Consider the following 18175-nt stretch of genomic DNA (forward strand, 5'->3'; position numbering starts at 1 on the left):
AAACCACAGAGCAGAGAAGGGACTGTTTATCACCATTTCCAGACACACTCTTAAACAGCCTGATTTTATTATACTTCCAGTGTTCATATGGTGAATCAAAGTGCTTTCAAAGAAACAAGAGTTAGCCAATTAAGCAGAATGAGACAGCAAGAATAACACAGTAGATAGGAAAACAGGCTTGCTCCCCACTCCAGATCTATTAAAAAAGCCTGGGTGGAGACTTGCATTTTGCCCTGCTGCTTTTAACCTCCAAACTGAGGAAACTGGGGCTGGTATATATCCTTGGAGCTAAACCCATCGTTCTTTGATAATTCCTTGATGCTATATTCAAGCATCACCCCTGCCTCTCTGTGCGCCTATTATTTATAGCTGATGAAACTCCCAGAGCCTCCCTGGGTGAGCCTCCCACGAGCAGAACAGAGGCAGAGATAACCTGGAAGGAAAGCTTATGAAGTTTGGAAGTGGTAGACGTCAGCAGAATGTGGTGGGCAACAGCTTGGGTGTCTCCTGGCTGGTGCTCCCTAGAGCTGTAATTTACCCAGCTAAGACCAGGAGTGCGCAGGCCAGGCTGAATCCCACACCTTTAGGGAGTGCTTTTTTAGAAAGAGAAAAAAGAAAACCAAAAGAAAGCAAAAAAAAAAAACAAACAAAACCAATGTTTTCAGGTATCACAGACCTTGAAGAACTGGAAAAAAAATTACTCAACCTCTCTTAAAATCCTCTTGACGAGTTCATTTATGCTATCTCCTTAGTATCTCCTTTTCTTTCAATTTTGCTTTCAGTTTGTGAAGCTCTGCTGGAAATATTTTCTGCACAGATGAATAACAAATATCCTCGTCCCCACTTCACTCATATGTTCACCTGGCAGAAGTCCCAGACCCAAGAATATTAAGCCATCAAGCAGGTAACAATACTTGGCTTAGGACTCAGGGTCCTTGCAAGAACTTGTGCTGGTTGTATTTGAAACATTAACAGAAAAATCAGTGGAACAGAACTTCCTGTAACTGAAACCCCATATCACTCTCAAAAATCCATCAGAGCCAGGGACAAGTCAGTGAGATTGGGTGACAAGGGAATTTTTTTTCCAGTGTTTGTCTTTTCTTCGTCTCCGTGTCTTGTACTGAAATATGCTAAAACCTTGCAAAAATCTTTCTTTGCTCACATTTGCTAATCTGTTAAATAGCCTGGGCACCTTCTTAAGCTTTAATTGTGCGCTAGGTCCATGGTATAACTCTGTTTCACTGAGTTTTATTAATGATTGATAACCATATTTCTAAACCATGTCTGTTATATTTTCATGGGGAAAGCTGTTTTGCTCAGGTGGTTTACTTGCAGTTTTTCCCTTACCTTTTTTCAGTGTATCCAAGTTATGCTATAAATATTTTGAAAGATTTTCACTTGCTACAATTACATTTCTGAGAACCAGACTGTGTTTGTTAATTACATAAAAGCTTGCAAACAAATGTCTCAACCCTGGAGTAAAAAATACAGACCTACTATCTCCTCTTGCTTCTGCAATCACAGCTCACCATATGATCACAAAATAGGTATGGGGTGCTCTCAATATAATACTGTGTTTGGTACACCACCTTTTCACCATGAAAAATTTTATGTATACTGCCCAACAAAGTTACCCAAGTAGTATGTGATTTGGGGTGCTTTTTATTTGAGTGTAGAAGCTCAGATTCCTCAAAATAGTGTCATGTAGGCTCCAACATGTATACCATCCACTTCTTATTTTAGGTACTATTTCTCAGTACTTTTGCAGGTATGTTTATTTCCCCAACAGAATTTGAAGTTTAAGCCCAGCATGTGAAGCATCTTTCCCTTTTCTGACATTTTTTGAAAACTTCTTCCATCACATCTTTTTCAACTCATCAAAATTTGAGTTGGTGTGATTTGGGATTTTCTTCATCTTTTCCTATACTTTGGTGTATGTTGTGGTTTAAGCCCAGCCGGTAACTCAGAACCACACAGCTGCTCTTTCACTCCCTCCCCCTTCCTTCCCCCTGCTCCCGGAGGGATGGGGAGGAGAATCGAAAGAATGTAACTCCCACGGGCTGAGATAAGAACAGTCCAGTTACTAAGGTATAACACAAACCCACTGCTGCTACCACCAGTAATAATAATGATAAGGGAAATAACCAGGGAAGAGAATACAACCGCTCACCACCTGCCGACTAACACCCAGCTCAACCGAGCAGTGATCTAACCCTTCCAGGTAACTGCCCCCAGTTTACATCCTGGGCATGACGTGCTGTGGTATGGAATACCTCTTTGGTCAGTTTGGGTCAGGTGTCCTGTCTCTGCTTCCTCCCAGCTTCCCCTCCTCCCTGGCAGAGCATGAGACTCACAAAGTCCTTGGTCAGCACTGTTCCCAGACTGAAAGTCAAAACCACAGCACGGCACCAGCTGCTAAGAAGGAGGAAAATGGCTGCTACTGCTGAACTCAGGACAGCGTATTAAGGAAACAGTGTTTATCCAGTTCCTCATTACTACTTAAGCTCCTGGAAATTTTTATTCTTACCTGAAGAAGGAGTAGTAAAGTATATAATGAAATGGGCAATCAAACTCAGGACAGGTACTTGAATGAATCTTTTGCTCCTCTGCAAGAAAGGATACAGCACAATCACATTAGTGGAAAAGCCAAAAGAAGGGAGATACTTCAAATACTGCACTGAAGAAAGAGCTCCAGTTTTGTTTGTACGAGCTGAGAGATGGGATTGTTGTTCATTGTACAAGACAAAAAATTAAAGTAAATTAAACCTTATAAATTCTGATGTTGGTGGAACTACTTCTTTCTCATTACTCGCTCCACATTAGCCCAGTTGCATGTGATTGGCACAGCCTTTTCTGGAATATTGTCCACTTGCATTCCCCAAACATACCCAGACGACGAGAACTAAAATGCCTCTGTCTTGGCCTACCCTAGAGGTTTTACCCATATATTGCCTTGTTGCTGTAGAGCAGGATTTATAACCTTACTGATGAGAGAAGCAGTATTTCCAACAATTTGAAGTAATAGCATGATGCATTTATAAATTATAAAGTTCAAAAATAATAAACGTGTGTCTCTGAGTTGAGATTTCTCTCCTTTTTGGTTTTTGTTGGCCTATCATATAGTTATACTGTATAGAACTGGCACATTCTATATACCCAAAACCCCAGTCTTGAAGAAATACCCAGTGCACAGCTGGCACGCTCACAGACCGACAGTGGCATTAAGGCTGCTCACAGTTCAAAGCCTAAAATCTGAATTTAAGAAAATCTTTGAGAAGTCTTAACATTCCCACTATGAGTTCCCTTTTAGTAAAGAGCTCATTTGTTATTTTCTTGTGTCACAAACTGCTCCAAATCTAAGTATACAAAAGGCTGCATTATCTCCATCAATTCAGCATATGTGATTGTTAATATTTGTACAGTACATTTCCTTATTAGCTGCATGCACAGTAAACAAGTGGCACATTTCAGTGGTGTTCAGGAACCCTGGACATTGACCCTGGGTACAAATTACCAGTCCTCTGCTGGAGGATAAAGGTTTGCATCCTCTGAAGGAAAAGTGTTACAGGAAGGATGAAGCACCGTAGGACTGGTGGCTGGGCTCCTCACTCACTTTCTGCTTTAGGATTACTATGTCACACTTCTAACACAGGTATGTTGTCCCAAAACGTCCTGCATTTAGGTTTTGTAAGATGAAATGGAATCACACCTCCAAGCTTAATATTCCTTCTTAATGTATATTTCCTTATTATAACATTTCTATTTTTGTGTTTTTTTTTCTTTTCTTAACTTCCATTATTTTGCCTTATTACCTTTGGAATTCATTTTATTTGTTACCTTGTTAACCCTGTTTCATCATTTCTTTCTTACATGTCACCATTTTCCTCCTTGGAAAAAGTTTGCAATTTCCAAACACACACACACAAACACAAACACGCACACACTTTAGTGGAGCGCAAAGCAATGGCAGACTTCTCCTTGATTACTTCCCTGAATGGTGTCAGCAAAGAAAAAACAGATGTCGGAGGTACAGCTCTTAAAGGCCAAACAGGCCAAATTAAAGGAAAATGAAAAGATGTTTGGTAAATTCACTCATTCTTCAAACAAACTCATATTCTCTATCTAGGTTTAAAAAAAAACGCCATTCCTCCAAGAGAAATATTCAGGAGTGTTTATGGTCTGCCAGATGATTGGAGTGTAATAAATGTAATTTTGCAAGCTTGTAAAATATCTTGACATAGCCTTAAAGAAACCACAATAAACTATCTGGTTAGATTGCTTTATTTCTATTTCTATACCTTATTAAACCAGTATGCAGACAATATAGCTCCAAAACAAGGGAAGTTTACCTATTGCAACAATAGAAATAACTGAAAAGAGCTTAAAAATAAATTCTGTTGTAGGCGACAGTCCATTAAAACCCAGTGTATAGCACTTTAAGCTTTGCTACGAGCCAGATCTTTATCTCAGATGCAGGCAGAGTGCCCATTTACTTCAATGGGAGCCGCACATGCATATTCTGAAGCAGAATTTGGTCTGGTGTGTTCATTAAGGGCTTCTGAACTTAAGATGTTACTTTGACGTTCCAGAAAAGACCTGTAGTACAGATAAGCTTCTGTTGATTCTCAGTGAAGCTACCTCTGTTGCTATTTCTGGGCAAGTCCCAACACTGAGCCTGCTAGTGTTCCCCTCAAGCATGACATGCGCCTACAGAATAATGAAGACATTGAACTTTTTGATTGACAGAGCCTTATAGAAATGATGCACAGAAAAGAACAATTATTGCAACATCGTGGCAAACCCCATCTCGGATTGAAATTCCCTTTTCATCTCCAGGCTGAGGAGTATGTCAGGATTATAAATGATTTATAAATGGCTATTGCAGGTACACAAACATGCACAATGTTCTAGGAAGTTAAGTGCTACAACTTCAGAGTCAAGAGCCCCAGCAGCACGTGCTCCTGGCAGCTCCCCAGATGTTCAGAGTCAGTGGCTGGAACTGTAGCAACAGCTGCCTGCGACCCTCAACCATCTCCACCCACCCAAGGATAGGCTCTGTTGTCAGGCAGATCATAGACCTGACTGCCAGGTCCTCTCCAGCTAATCTACAGCCTTGTTGCAGCTCACAGAAGAATTTGGCCTCAGGATCCCCATCAGTCACTTCTTCCCTCCTCCTCCCAAGCCTGCCTTTGGATGACCCTCCATGATGAGAAGGGTTTCATCCCTAAGAGAGCATTTCCATAGAAACTGAAATACCATCAAGGTTCAGGAACAAATAAAAAGATCAAGTAATTTTCCATGTTTGTCAACTTTGGCACAATTTCCACTATTACAATCAGTGCTGCTCTTGTTCTCCAAAAAGAAGTAGTTTTTTTCTAAGCAGAGGTACTAAATTTGTTCTCATGCCCTAATTTACACAGGCTTCACATTGTCTGTTTTCTGGCTTTATCTGGGTTATCACATCACTTCTCCCTTTCACCCTCCACCCCATTATCCTGGACAAGGGAGATTTTTTGTGTACTTGGGATTTCTCTACAGATTCTGAATCTCAGACACAGGCACTTACTCAGTCCAAGCTGCCCACAGGGTTCCTCTGCCATTGACACACCATAATGGCTATAGACAAGTGGATGCCACTGTTTACACCCTGGCACATCCCCTTCAGCTGGAGTCAGTGGTACACAACACCTGACCCCTAGAAGAAGCTGCTGAGAAGCTGGTACACAGGAATCTTTACCAGCCTTCATTCAAGGAGGGCAATCTCCACAAGAGGAAAAAGGTGAGCAGCAGGAACTGGTGACTTTCTAGTTTTGGAGAATTTCTAGGAGTTTCCTGATGTCAATCATCTGTCTTTAGAGAGAGAGCTAAAGGCCTGGGTCTTGCTTTTGTTAGTCCTTCAGGAAGGAGCAGAGCCAGTGGATGGAGGGTGCTACTTGTTCTTGCAGCCCTAGCCAGAAAAGAGTCAATACTCCCATCTAACACATTGCCTGCAGATGCACACCAGATCGTATTTAAAAGGGAGAGCAAACACAATATCCCTAGTACTCAGTAGCAGAACAAGCAGATAACATATCCCTATCCATGCTCTTCTGCTCACGTCTTTGAAGTTGCTGCAATGTAAATGATCCAGCTCATGCAGCGGGAGAGCCCACTTCAGTCTCTGGCTGTGTGGGTGAACCAGCGCAGCCCTCAAGGTCAAAACAACAAACACACACTCTAGCTATGGTGAGTGTTATCTGAGTGAGATTATGCATCTATCTAGGAATTTGTTTCATCCCTTTGCCAGAGATTCAACCTCTGCAGAGGCCAAAACTGCAGCAGCAGAGTTTTTCCAATGCTAGGTGCTGAATGACACAATAAAATAAAAATGATCTCATTCATTTCCCATAGCACCTTCTCTTAGAGAGCCTGACGCAAAAAGAACATGCCTCATCACACCTCTGCATTTTGTAATCCCAGAGATCAGCCTTTACACAACTGGGGAAAAGGAGCTATGCAGAGCTCAAAGGATTTCACTAAGACTAAACAAAGAGTTTATGATGGAGATAGGAGGGAGACACAGTGCTGCAGACTCCTCTGCTGTCTTTTAATCCCAATATTGCTTTTATTATACAGTCCTGCTCTTCATAGATCCTGCTGCTCCTTTGCTGGAAAAGGGAAGTAGTTATTTACATTTTCACACCATATCCTGGGCTGAGGCCATGAAAAAGGATGTCAGACTAACGTCTGAGCTGCAGTTTGACAATGAATTCGTTAAAACAAAGCAGCCCTGCAGATTTGGATTATAAACAAAGCAATTAACAACGACCAAAATTTGCAACCTATTAAAACTATTTTGGGAGCCAGGCCCTCAGCAGTATCTCAGAAGGTCATCTCAGAAGGGCATACCAGCTGCTATCAGCCCAGCCTGTGGCTGCTTGGCTCTGGTCAGTGTCAAATCCATCCCCCAGCGCACACCCCAAAGCAGCCCTTGAGTCAATCCATGTATTTTCAGCTCCCAATTAATTAATTCGGCAGCTGGCTGACACCACACCCTCCTTCCCTCTCCGGCCACACTCATTATACTGGGCCCAGGGGGAGAGCCGGGGTGCAGATGCTGTTGCACTGTCTTATTTCTGGCATACGCCCGAAGTGCAGCACCGGCTGATGATGGGATTGCTCCTATTCCGGGGGCAAGGCCATTTCAGCCAGCCCTAGGAAAGGTCAGGAGGAGAAACCCTGACACATGCAAACCTGGAAATCATCTCTATCCCAGCCTCCAGAACCAAAGTACGGGGGAATTCACTGATTTTCCACAATCCTGTTGCCTCTCTGCACCTTGCTCTTGGGCTTTCCAGGCTGCCACTGTTCCCCATGAACCCATCAGAGAGGGGCAGCAGCAGCAGGAAATGGATGCGGGTGCATCCAACCCAAAAGGTTCTCAGCAGGCAGTGACAGTGATCACAGCCAGTCCTGTGCTTTTGCCCAAGGTTGGTTTTAGTGCCTTAAAACCAGGACTTGAAACAGAAGAGCCTCAGCTTGGGCTCTGACCAGTCCTTACCCATCACCAGCTCTGTTGCTGAGAGTCACAGGAACGTGGTTTATTGTACATGTTGTTCTTTCAGCATCCAGCAACAATGCAGCTTATTGTACTAGTCCTCTTATTTTCCCACCTTTTTTTTCTCTAAACTTCTTAAAATCTCACTCCTCTGTAAGAGTTTTGGATACTCTGGCAGAGCTAGAGTTATTACTTCAAGTGTGAACTTCTGGTTTATGGTACTTACAAAACTCTGCTATATACTTCCAAGTGCATAAAATATATTAAAAAATATAATTTGTTATATTATTTGCCCCATCTCTATAAACTATTAAGGATTCTCTTAAAAACATTAACTCTCCAGTGACTTTTATTCCAATGTATTTTCAAAGGATGCCAGTAATTTTCTGAGGCTGGAAATAAGGCTGGAATGGCAGCACGCTCCTTCAACAAAGGAGGGGCAAGTAATTCAGCTCATAATAAATTGTGTAGTGTAATAGTTAGATAATAGAGACATTACAGTACATGCTTTTGTTCTAAGAAGTTTTGAATTTCTAGATAGCTATGTAATGTCCAAAAGTTCCTTATGTTTTAATCACAATAACAGAGCAGCCTATCTATTTACCTGAATTATTCATGTTGAGGTTTTCAAGGTTCTTTGTCTTTGTGTTCCCATCCTATGAACTCATCAAGCATCAAAGTTTGGAGGGGTTTTTTTTAGCTTGTGTTCTGGATACATTACAGTTGGCATCACACCATGAAACACTTTGGCAGCCAAACAAATAGCTTTACGTGAAACCCAACTTAATCGTGGGTTATTGAAATATGCTTCCTGTACATACCTGGAATTCCCCTAATTAGCAGAGTATTTTCTAATCTGTCCAAAATGTATCATGCCAAAACCACAATGCATTTTCCTTCTTGTCCACCCTGGCCAGTCAACTATTTCACTCCATCAGTTTTGGAGAGCCACCATGAAGGGAACCAAATCCTCAAAATTTCTGAATGCATGATTTTTTGTCCCACTGATTTCATGTAGAGGTTACTTGGCCTGAAGTCTTTCACAGGATAACCCAAAGCAATTACACTTGATAAAAAACTACATACACTTGCATTTTTATGGAGCTGCTTTGCCAGCAAATGCTACAACTTCCAAGCATTCCATTTTGCAGCTCACACCAGCAGAAGTTTTCTATTTATTTTTTTTATTTAGATGAACTGTATTTTGGGAAATGTAGTTCTGACCAGCTACATACTTCTTATCTACTTTCCGAGCAAAAGGTGGTGTGAGCCAATTTAAACCCTAAATGTGGGACAGCTTTACCAATGTAGCCCTCCACTGGCAAATACGGAAGAAATTCTTTTGTGAAAACAGTTGTTTTTTTTTAAACACACTTTTCCTTGCAGGTATTAATAGTGGAGAAGCCTTCAACTATACAATGATTATTCTGTACCTCATTAGCCACTGTGGATCTAAATTCCTAGGCAGAAATAGCTCCAGCTTAAAAGCTTTCTGTGGTTTTCAGCACAGAACTGAGTAGAGGCGGGGAGAAATACCACATGCCCTTGGTGACCAATCGTGCAGAATAAACAGCAGATACTGATAAACTCTGATTTCAAGGTAAGTGTAGCCCATAGACTGGAATGTATTCAAATCAATCTTTACATATAATGAACAAATGTCGAAGGTCAAAAACTATATGCAGATAACTCACAAATAGCAAAAGAGACTGAACCATACAATAAGGTGTTAATTAGAAATAAACCACCTCCTTTATTGATCAGATACAGATCTTCTAATAAAAACTGCATAAATCTTCAAGAGAAGAGAAAGTCTGTGAAAATGAAGAGGAGAAAAACCTTTTTTTCTATCATATTGAACACCACCAAAGTTTGAGAATATAATATATTGTGCAAAGCCAGATTCACCCTCCAACATTAATTTCCAGGTTTTGAAACCATCGATTAGTTTTTGAACGTTGATGATGCATAATCAAATTGATTTTAGCACTGATATATGGCCTCAATTATGGAGTTCTACATCAATCTAGAAATTAATATTTCAGTCTAAACACCATTTCACATTCTCCACAATATAACTTGTCACAGTTAATCTCCAGCCTTGATGTTAAACCTCTCCTTGCTATCAAACTGTAAGTACAACATGGGCTATATTTTCTGTGCTGTTGGAAAGAATGATGGAAGACTGAATTGATCGGAAACCTTGATCTACCTTGTCTACAATTTTCAGAAGTGTGCAGTGATTTATATACCAGAGAAGGTTCTTTGATTAGCTTGCCATAGTCTAGAAAGGCTAAACACTATGGGCATTAAAATTTCAACACAAATGTTATCTCTGCAGTAAGCACAATAGTGACATCTTATGCCTCTCAATACGTGTATTAACTGAAGTTCTGACACTTCTCAGTAGAGATTTACCTCCAGAGCTTTGAGGTTTGAGCAATCAATATATAGCCTACTTTGATGCAATCTACACACCAAACTACATTAAAATAACATTAAGGCTTCCTTTAAGCTGACAAAGCCAGGAAATGCAGAGTTAAAGGCAAAAACTCTATCTTTAACAAATCCTTACGTAATTTCAGATTCTGTAAGTAATGTTTGATTTTGTGCCACAGTAACCAGCTACAGCATGATTTCAGTGCTCCAGATCTCTAGGCTTTAGCTACTTTACAGACCCTGTCCAATTGTTTTAAACCAACTTTAACAGGCTTGTCTAAAATGCATAAAGAAAAGAGATCTATAACGACTTCTTGAATAACAGATATCTGCCACAAGAAGGACTCCATCCCTGTGTTTACTTATTTCCCTGACACAAGGCTCTGAGGAGCAGCAACTAAGAACCCTCACATTCCTCCTGCTGCAGGTTCCTGAAGAGCCCAGCCCAGAAAGGACTTCGGATACATCCATGCATCCACCAAAGAAGGACTGACATTCAGTCATTTAAGTGTCCTAACAAATACAACTGCACCCTGTGAAATAATCACAGTGCATTGAAGTGTTGCTCTTAAAGAACATTTGATCAGACATTCACAGAATATGCCAGTTTTAGCAAACATCTGTTAATGCCATCTATCTGAAACCTAAAGTGGTTTTCTTTGTACAAAACTTTTCTAGTGTAAATTCCACCAATCCCACAGAATTGGGTAAAAATCACCATTTTCCCCTGAGAGGCAGACAGTTGCCTGTGCAGGCTATTCATGCACACACTATACACCCCACCCAGAGATCATTCGGAGTTTACCATTTAACTCCTTCGTATCAGATGAACTATATTTTCCACCCATTATCCACAAAAAAGCTTATTCTGTCATTACTTTAGGATTATTCATACCCTTCTGGCTTCAGATGCGTAATCTGCTTAAAAATTAATGGCAAAACATACTGTGAGGTAAGAAACACACCAACAGAATATTACTGATAGAGGTAGCACCTGCTCTCTCAGGTACTGGGATGCTTTCCAAGCAAGACTCCCTGCTCAGCCTGAAAGGACCTTCTAAGCAAAACTGAGAAGCTGTTGAGCAGAATAAAATCATAGAATCATAGAATCGTTAGGGTTGGAAAGGACCTTAAGATCATCTAGTTCCAAACCCCTGCCGCAGGCAGGGACACGCTACGCTAAATCATATAGTTATATTTATTGTACCTTAGCACAGGAAAGAAAGACAAATGCAGAAAAAAAGACCATGGGAGGTGTGATATGGTTGGGCTCTGGATCTTAAAGGTCTCTTTCATCCTAAATGATGCTACAATTCTAATTAACGAAGTTGAATTCAGCCAGAATAGCTGGGTTTGTCTGTTGTGAAAATGTTTATTGTGTCACTTGTGTTTTCAACAGGTTATAACTGTCAGCTGGAATCTGCTAGCAGGCATTCAGTGCCACACTGAGACTATGGAACAGCACTGGCTAGAAGCAAGATTAACTCGGAACAAGGCAAAGATAACCACATCACCAGGCCACTCGGAAACAAGAGAATCTTGTTTCTTCCAGCCCTGTAGAAATAATGAAGAAAGCCAGTTTGTAAGGCCAGTAGATCCCATAAATGTTCCCTACGTGCGCCACTTTCCCCACAGACACATACACACACACAAAAAAAGAAGCAACCATAAAAACCCCCAAAACATCCACATTCGAGAAATAAAGTGTTTATTTTCTGAAACCTGAGCTTTCATTCTTCTTCTACTCAGATATTGATGAGTTTTATGTAATTTAGTGAGACTGCAGCCCATACCCTTGGAGCTGCAAAGTAGTCCTTACAGTGCGTGGTCACATGGCCAGAATTTTCGCTGCTGCATGCAGTAAGTGTATACATTCTCACCTAATAAAATCTTGTTTTTGAAAAGCTTCCTCTCCAAAGTTCCTACAACAGAAGGAAATAACTTAGGTGATGTATAGGATCAGTAGATAACATTTATATAAACTGAAAAAAGATTCAGAAATTTTTTGAAGGCTACAAAGTCAGATTTATTTTCTTACTTTAATGTGTACTTTCTGCTTTCGTACTTCACCTTCACTAACATTTGAGGAAGATAAATGAGAAGATGGGCGGTTTTGGCCCAGGATTCATTTGCTTGTGTAACTCAGACCTAATTGCAGGTCTGCACTACAGCCCTTAAACTCTTGCACAAAGCATGCATAATCAGCAGACTTAGATGATTCTGCTAATATCACAGTTAAATGCCTTGAGCAAACACACTATTATAATTTTACACCAATTTGAAAATATCCATTTAAATGTTAAATGAAGAGGAACTAATCAATAAAAACATGCATAGACTCTCTGGGGGAGTACACTGGAAAAGACAACAATAATCTGCCATTAACATGCAAATAAAGACACAGCAGGAAACAATAAGAGTATTGACTTCTCTGCAATACTTTAGGAAGAATGTTTTACTAAAATTTGGGCCAAATTCCACTCTGATTTAAATCACTGTCAACACAGACCAGCTCGATTTGACGTAGTGGGGAAAGGAACAGAACCTCCAAACGCTGGAGGCATGCAGACAGCTGCTGATCGGCCAGGCTGACCATAGCCGCCACACTGTATCTGGGGTAAGGTGCTGTACAAATATTTTAATTAGATTGCCTAAAGAGCTCTGCATCTGAGACTGCATGCAAACTGAGCATGGAGTGAAAGGAAGAAGCAACATAATGTACAATCAAAGGCTTTAACTGGCCAAGACCCTTTTTTATTCCCCAGTCTACCTAGTTATTTCTTATGCTAACGTGAACACTGCTAAGCATCTATAGCCTTCTACTTCAGGCTTGTGAGCTACTTCCCTGAAAGGTGCACATCAGAAATAGATAATAAATAAGGAATAGAGAGATACAGACCAGAATTCTCTGTATCAGAGAAGAGTTTTTAAAAATACTGATATGTGGGGAAATGGACTTGGTTAGCATCAAAGGAAAATGGAGAAATCATAAGCAAGAGCACATAGAGTGGTACTGACAGAGGTATGAAAAAGGTTGAAGGTAAAGCCTGAATTTTTGAGGAGGGAAATAATGAGTGCTTTGAAGAATAAAAAAGCTGGGAAGATAGGAAAGGAAATTTTTTTGTAGAGGCTGCAACAAAGAAATGAGATGCAGCGGAAGAAAGTAAAAAAGCACATAATAATCAAGCTAGAGGAAGAAAGGGGATTTCTTTTGAGAACTAGATTGCTAGGTGATTTGACATCTCATCCTCTAATCCACAATTCATTGTGCCACAGGATAACATTCAGGTTCCCTCTTGCACAGCTCAGCTGAAACTAAGCCACTGCCATGCTATTGCTATCAAAGTAAAAACAAAAAGCTCTTCCAGAAGTCAGAATCAACACCTGGAAACTCACTGGTAATACCAGTTTGCCCTGTGAATATGCAGACTCAGTAGCCTAAGCCAGTCAGATATTTCTGGAAAGCAAAGATTTTTGTATTCTCTAGGTGGAACTGTGTCTTTTAATTCAAAACTATGAACATTTTTTTCACGCTTTATAGAGCCTAATCTTAGCTCTTGCTGCCAATAATACAAACACCCCAGTGTACATCATGCTGACACTGGAAAAGTGGAAAAACTGCAGTGTACTCCTCTGTGTTATCCCAGACACCGTCAATTGCAGATTGTCGGCTATAGGCTGTAAAGAGACTTGCTCCTCTTGCTGCCTTGAGAGCCTTTGCTCTGCAAAGGAGGCTGCTACAGTTCAGTCCTTAACCACTGATTTTCCCTTCCCAGCACAGTGGAATGTAAAACTTCAATGAATGTCTGAAACAGAAGGAATGTTCTAGCACTGTTGTCATGATGGAACAGTCCTGTCACCCCTGGAAAAGGCTGAATGCTTATTCAGCCAAGATGACCCACCTGGAGAAAAAAAGATGGACTCCAATACAGTGAACAGCCTTTTGCAAAACAGGTATGAATTCAATCACTTCCCTGGCTTCTTGTCCACTTTTGCAAGGGGACACGAAGATGCAAGTTAAACCAGCAGAGCTTCTTTGCTGAAATTTCTTTGCCTTCCTTTAGTGACTTTTCTTCAAGCGCCAACAGTTACCCTTGGGATAATGCTCCCTAGTACTTTGGAAATAGTGAGCAGTATTAACAACAAAACCCAGAGCATCCTAATTAATCCATTCAGGGTAATGTCTTGCCTGACTTTGGAACTATTTGGCTTTTCTCTTTGTAGCCATGTAGCTCTGCCAGCAGATCCAGTCAGTGGTTAGCAAGCTGCCTTCTTTAGTTCACTAAAAAAAAAGAAAAGGGAAAAAAAAGGTCCACCCCTATGAGAGAATGTAAAGCAATAAAATACTGCTTATTTCTTTTCACATTTCTTTATAAAAGCTGGTACAGATTTGTTTATATTGCCCTCAAACAAAGCCACTCTAGGCAGTATTTTAGCGATTGCCACCCAGTTTATCTGCTTGACAAACCTTACTTTAGTTGCTCAGCCCATCTTATACACCTGATCTCAGTGAAACCTTTAAATTTGGCCTGAGGATCACATATTGAGCACTGTTCCTATTTATACACTTCTGTGACCACAGTAAGAACAAAAAAAATCACCTGATGAATCAGGGGAAAGGAGCACTGGCATTGGCCCTGCTCTGATCTCACTCGAGCCTGATAAATTAGTTGTAATTTCATAGTCTATGAGGAGGCATACGTAAATGACAAGAAGAATAGCACTAGACACTGTCAGGCAGTCTCTGTCTAAATCTGAGGAATTAACAAAAAAAAAGGTTCCTATAAAGGAAGAAGGAAATCCTTCATGTATCAAGGCTGCTGGACCTTGGGAGATTTGTTGGGATTTTTTTCCAATAAAGATCTATAAAACTAGCTCTTTCCCCAAAGTACAGAAGATCTTTATGAAAGTGCTTTAAACCATTAGTAGTTACTGGAAAAACAAAGGGTATTTTTTAACCTGAAGAAGTCATTGTAGCTGACAGCTTTTTAAATTGCTTTGTGTTTTGCTTACAAAGTGGCAAAAGGAATATCCACGGTTTCTTGCAGAAAGATGCTTCTCACAGCTATTAAAAATGAAAAATGAGGTATCAGAGGAGAAGGTTATTTCAAGGTCAGAGCTGGTCAGAGGAAACTCATTTCTATCTCTGTTGATGAATTTCTTAATAATTTTCAAGTGTGGGATCCAGTACATATTGCTAAAGTTTTCACCTAGACCTGCTGGCCCCTGGAGTTTCCAAGAGACTATGAAGAGAAGAGAGAAGAATTTTCTGGTTAACTTACTGGGCTGGGATTCACAACAGCATTTATCCGTGGCTCTTCCACTGATTTTCTGAATTATTTCAGAGAAATGTTTTCCACCACATCTCAAAGTTCCAGCTGCAAAACTGGAAAATAATAAAGAAGTGGTTTGCACTACTTCATTAAAACATACACAATACTTGACCACAGATACTTGATCAGGTTTATATGATAGTCTCAAGGTCCTCATTAGTGCCCTTGTATTACACTTTCTCAATAATCGTGCAGCGCTCATGAGCTCCTGGTCAGTCCTGCTCCCTGTTTGATTGTGAGTGGCAAGAAAAGAAACACAAAAATATGCAAAGAACAGGTCTTTGGCATGCAAACATCCCTAGGTGCCACTGATTGCTGCTGTCTCTGCTTCAGACACTTGGGAATGAAGCTATTGGACATGGGATGATAGCTGGAATGAACACACCAAATATCTGAAAGAGAGTATGTCGAGGCTAGATTTGGGGAAGCAGTGCCCTGGGGCATTATCCCTTTGTGGCAGACAGACATCCATCCATCCATCCATCCATCCATACATACATACATGCATACATCCACCCACCCACCTACCTACCTATTTAAACTAGAACTAAAGAATAGACATGCTGTTAGGGTATATATATCCATATATTCCTGGTATAAGTTCCTGGGAAGGAGTCAGGAGGAGATGGATAAGGACTGGGCTTGTACAAAAAGATCCCTTTCCAAAAATGTACTCATCTGACAACCTATGACTTATGGGCTTCCTCCAGATGTCCTGCAGCCTTTTCCAACAGTGGTTTTGGTGATCTCCCACCAGAAAGGGACCATGCTCTGCTGCGATAGAAGAATTTGAGGCAGAGAAGATCCCCTTGTGCAGCAGGGAAGAATGATAGAGTTCTTACTCCCTAGGATTTTCCCACAACTTATAAAAAGGCAGTCACCTACAGTAATTTATGGACCCAATGTGAATAAGAAAGGACCTCTTGGACCTTTCTTGAAACCCTCAGCAGAAAAAGATATGTTTGTTAATTAATGTTGTAAGGCCGTCCTTAAAATCTTGCAAACTGTACCTAGTTATGTCGGTGAAGAAGACACAGTCATCCATGGAAGTATGTGGAAACAAAAAAATTGCAGCGTGAGGAGACTTCATTTTACTTCATATTAGAAAAATTATGGAGTTAAAGTCCATATGAAAATTAATATAAACATAATAAAGCTACAGATATGCTTAGCAGATAGGTAGTATCTTTCCTTAAAACTAACCAGCTTCCAGGGATTGATTTTTGCCATAGAGATTCCAGTTTATAGTACCATTTTTCTAAGTGATTCTCTGCACTAGAGTATAATTTAGATGATGGATCCCTCTCAATTACTGTCCATTAGAAGACAGGAAAACATTAAGTTCAAGTGAGTATTATGAGAATTATGGGCTACCCTTTAAGTGAAGAGATTGTAAGTGAAAATTAATTTTTAACAATTTCATTTCTGATGTTGTGTAACATGATTCTGAGCAAAAAAACTTTCCTACAAAGATTATTTTTTTTGAGTAAAAGCATCTGTCATTAAAGAAGACGAAAACACAGTGCAGCATAATGAAACCATCTAACTGCAAACATCCTCAAACTGCAAAAATTACAAAGTATTTCACACGAGTTCCCTAACTGATTTTAAAGAGACCCTGCACCATAAGGTGTAGGATGGCTGGTATATGCATGCAGATGTTAAAGGGCTGTGAGAGAGCACAAGTGCTGTCAGCACAGGGGTAGCACCTTCAAGAAACACACTGGTGTTGCATGTGCACATTTTTGTGTAAGTCGAAGTAGACTCTGAAGGCTCTTAACCCGCAAACATTGTAGAGATAAAAGAGTAATATTTTAAACTAACCCACTAAATTTTAAACTAAACTTTTTCCTGTGCAAATTCCACATTTACTCATTCAAGCATGCCTTGTATTCGCAGCTCTTCATTTTAGCTACCTGTTCATCACATTTGATAAGGAAGTTCAGAAAGCCAACTTGAAAAATGTAACCCTTCTCATATAATCTTGATACTGAGATTAATTTAGAGAGATAACTTGGCCATCTTGCATTTGAAAGACATTTCTCTGATCTACTTTTTCAAAATAAAGTTAAACAAATTCGAGGATTCTGTTAGACTGATTTTTTTTTTAATTGACAGTATATCTTAACAAGAAACATCGTGTGTTTACCCTTTGAAAATGACTGGAATAACTTCCCCCGTACTATTAGAGAATAAAATCTTTCTTCCTCTGTAGAAACCCATGTGGAAACAAGAGAAGATGAACATTTTGCATGACACAATAAACAATTGCTCTGCAGCTGCTGCCATGACCCTGAGGCTACGCTAGAGTCATGGTGCACTTCTCTTCCCCTATAGGGATCTTTTGGTTAATGTATCCATTTAGTTTACAGCCCAAGTATAAATCCTACTTTATGCCAACTTACTGAGAATTTCATAGCAGGTTGTTATCTATCTGTGAGGCCTGCACATTCCCATCAATAAAATATCTGCATTTAAGCCCTTTCTGACACTACATGAAATCTGAAGGATTTGTGTGCTGAAATCTTTGTCCTTCTGATTGATATAACACCTAGGGCCAGGAAGTCACTATAAGTCCACGTCTGTTCAGTGTATCTGGAAGGAGTGACTTGGTCTCCCGATGTTAACTTAGTTAGCATTCAACAGCTTTCAGAACTAACATGTAATAGAAAGTATTCCTAGGAATACAATGCAGACATGAGAGATTCCTTTACGGACATCCATACATACTCAGTCAATCATCAATGTTGTCCATAATTTGCATTCTCATGGCATCTTCCATGTGAAGCTCTTTATCAGGATTGGCTAATGCCTTCACAGCATATCTATGAAGATAACAGAGCTCTCAATGGCTAGGACTGAAAAA

This window comes from Pezoporus occidentalis, unplaced genomic scaffold, assembly GCF_034315485.1.
Source record: "Pezoporus occidentalis ecotype Australia unplaced genomic scaffold, CSIRO_AGI_Poc_V1 ctg23, whole genome shotgun sequence".
Lineage (NCBI taxonomy): Eukaryota > Metazoa > Chordata > Aves > Psittaciformes > Psittacidae > Pezoporus > Pezoporus occidentalis.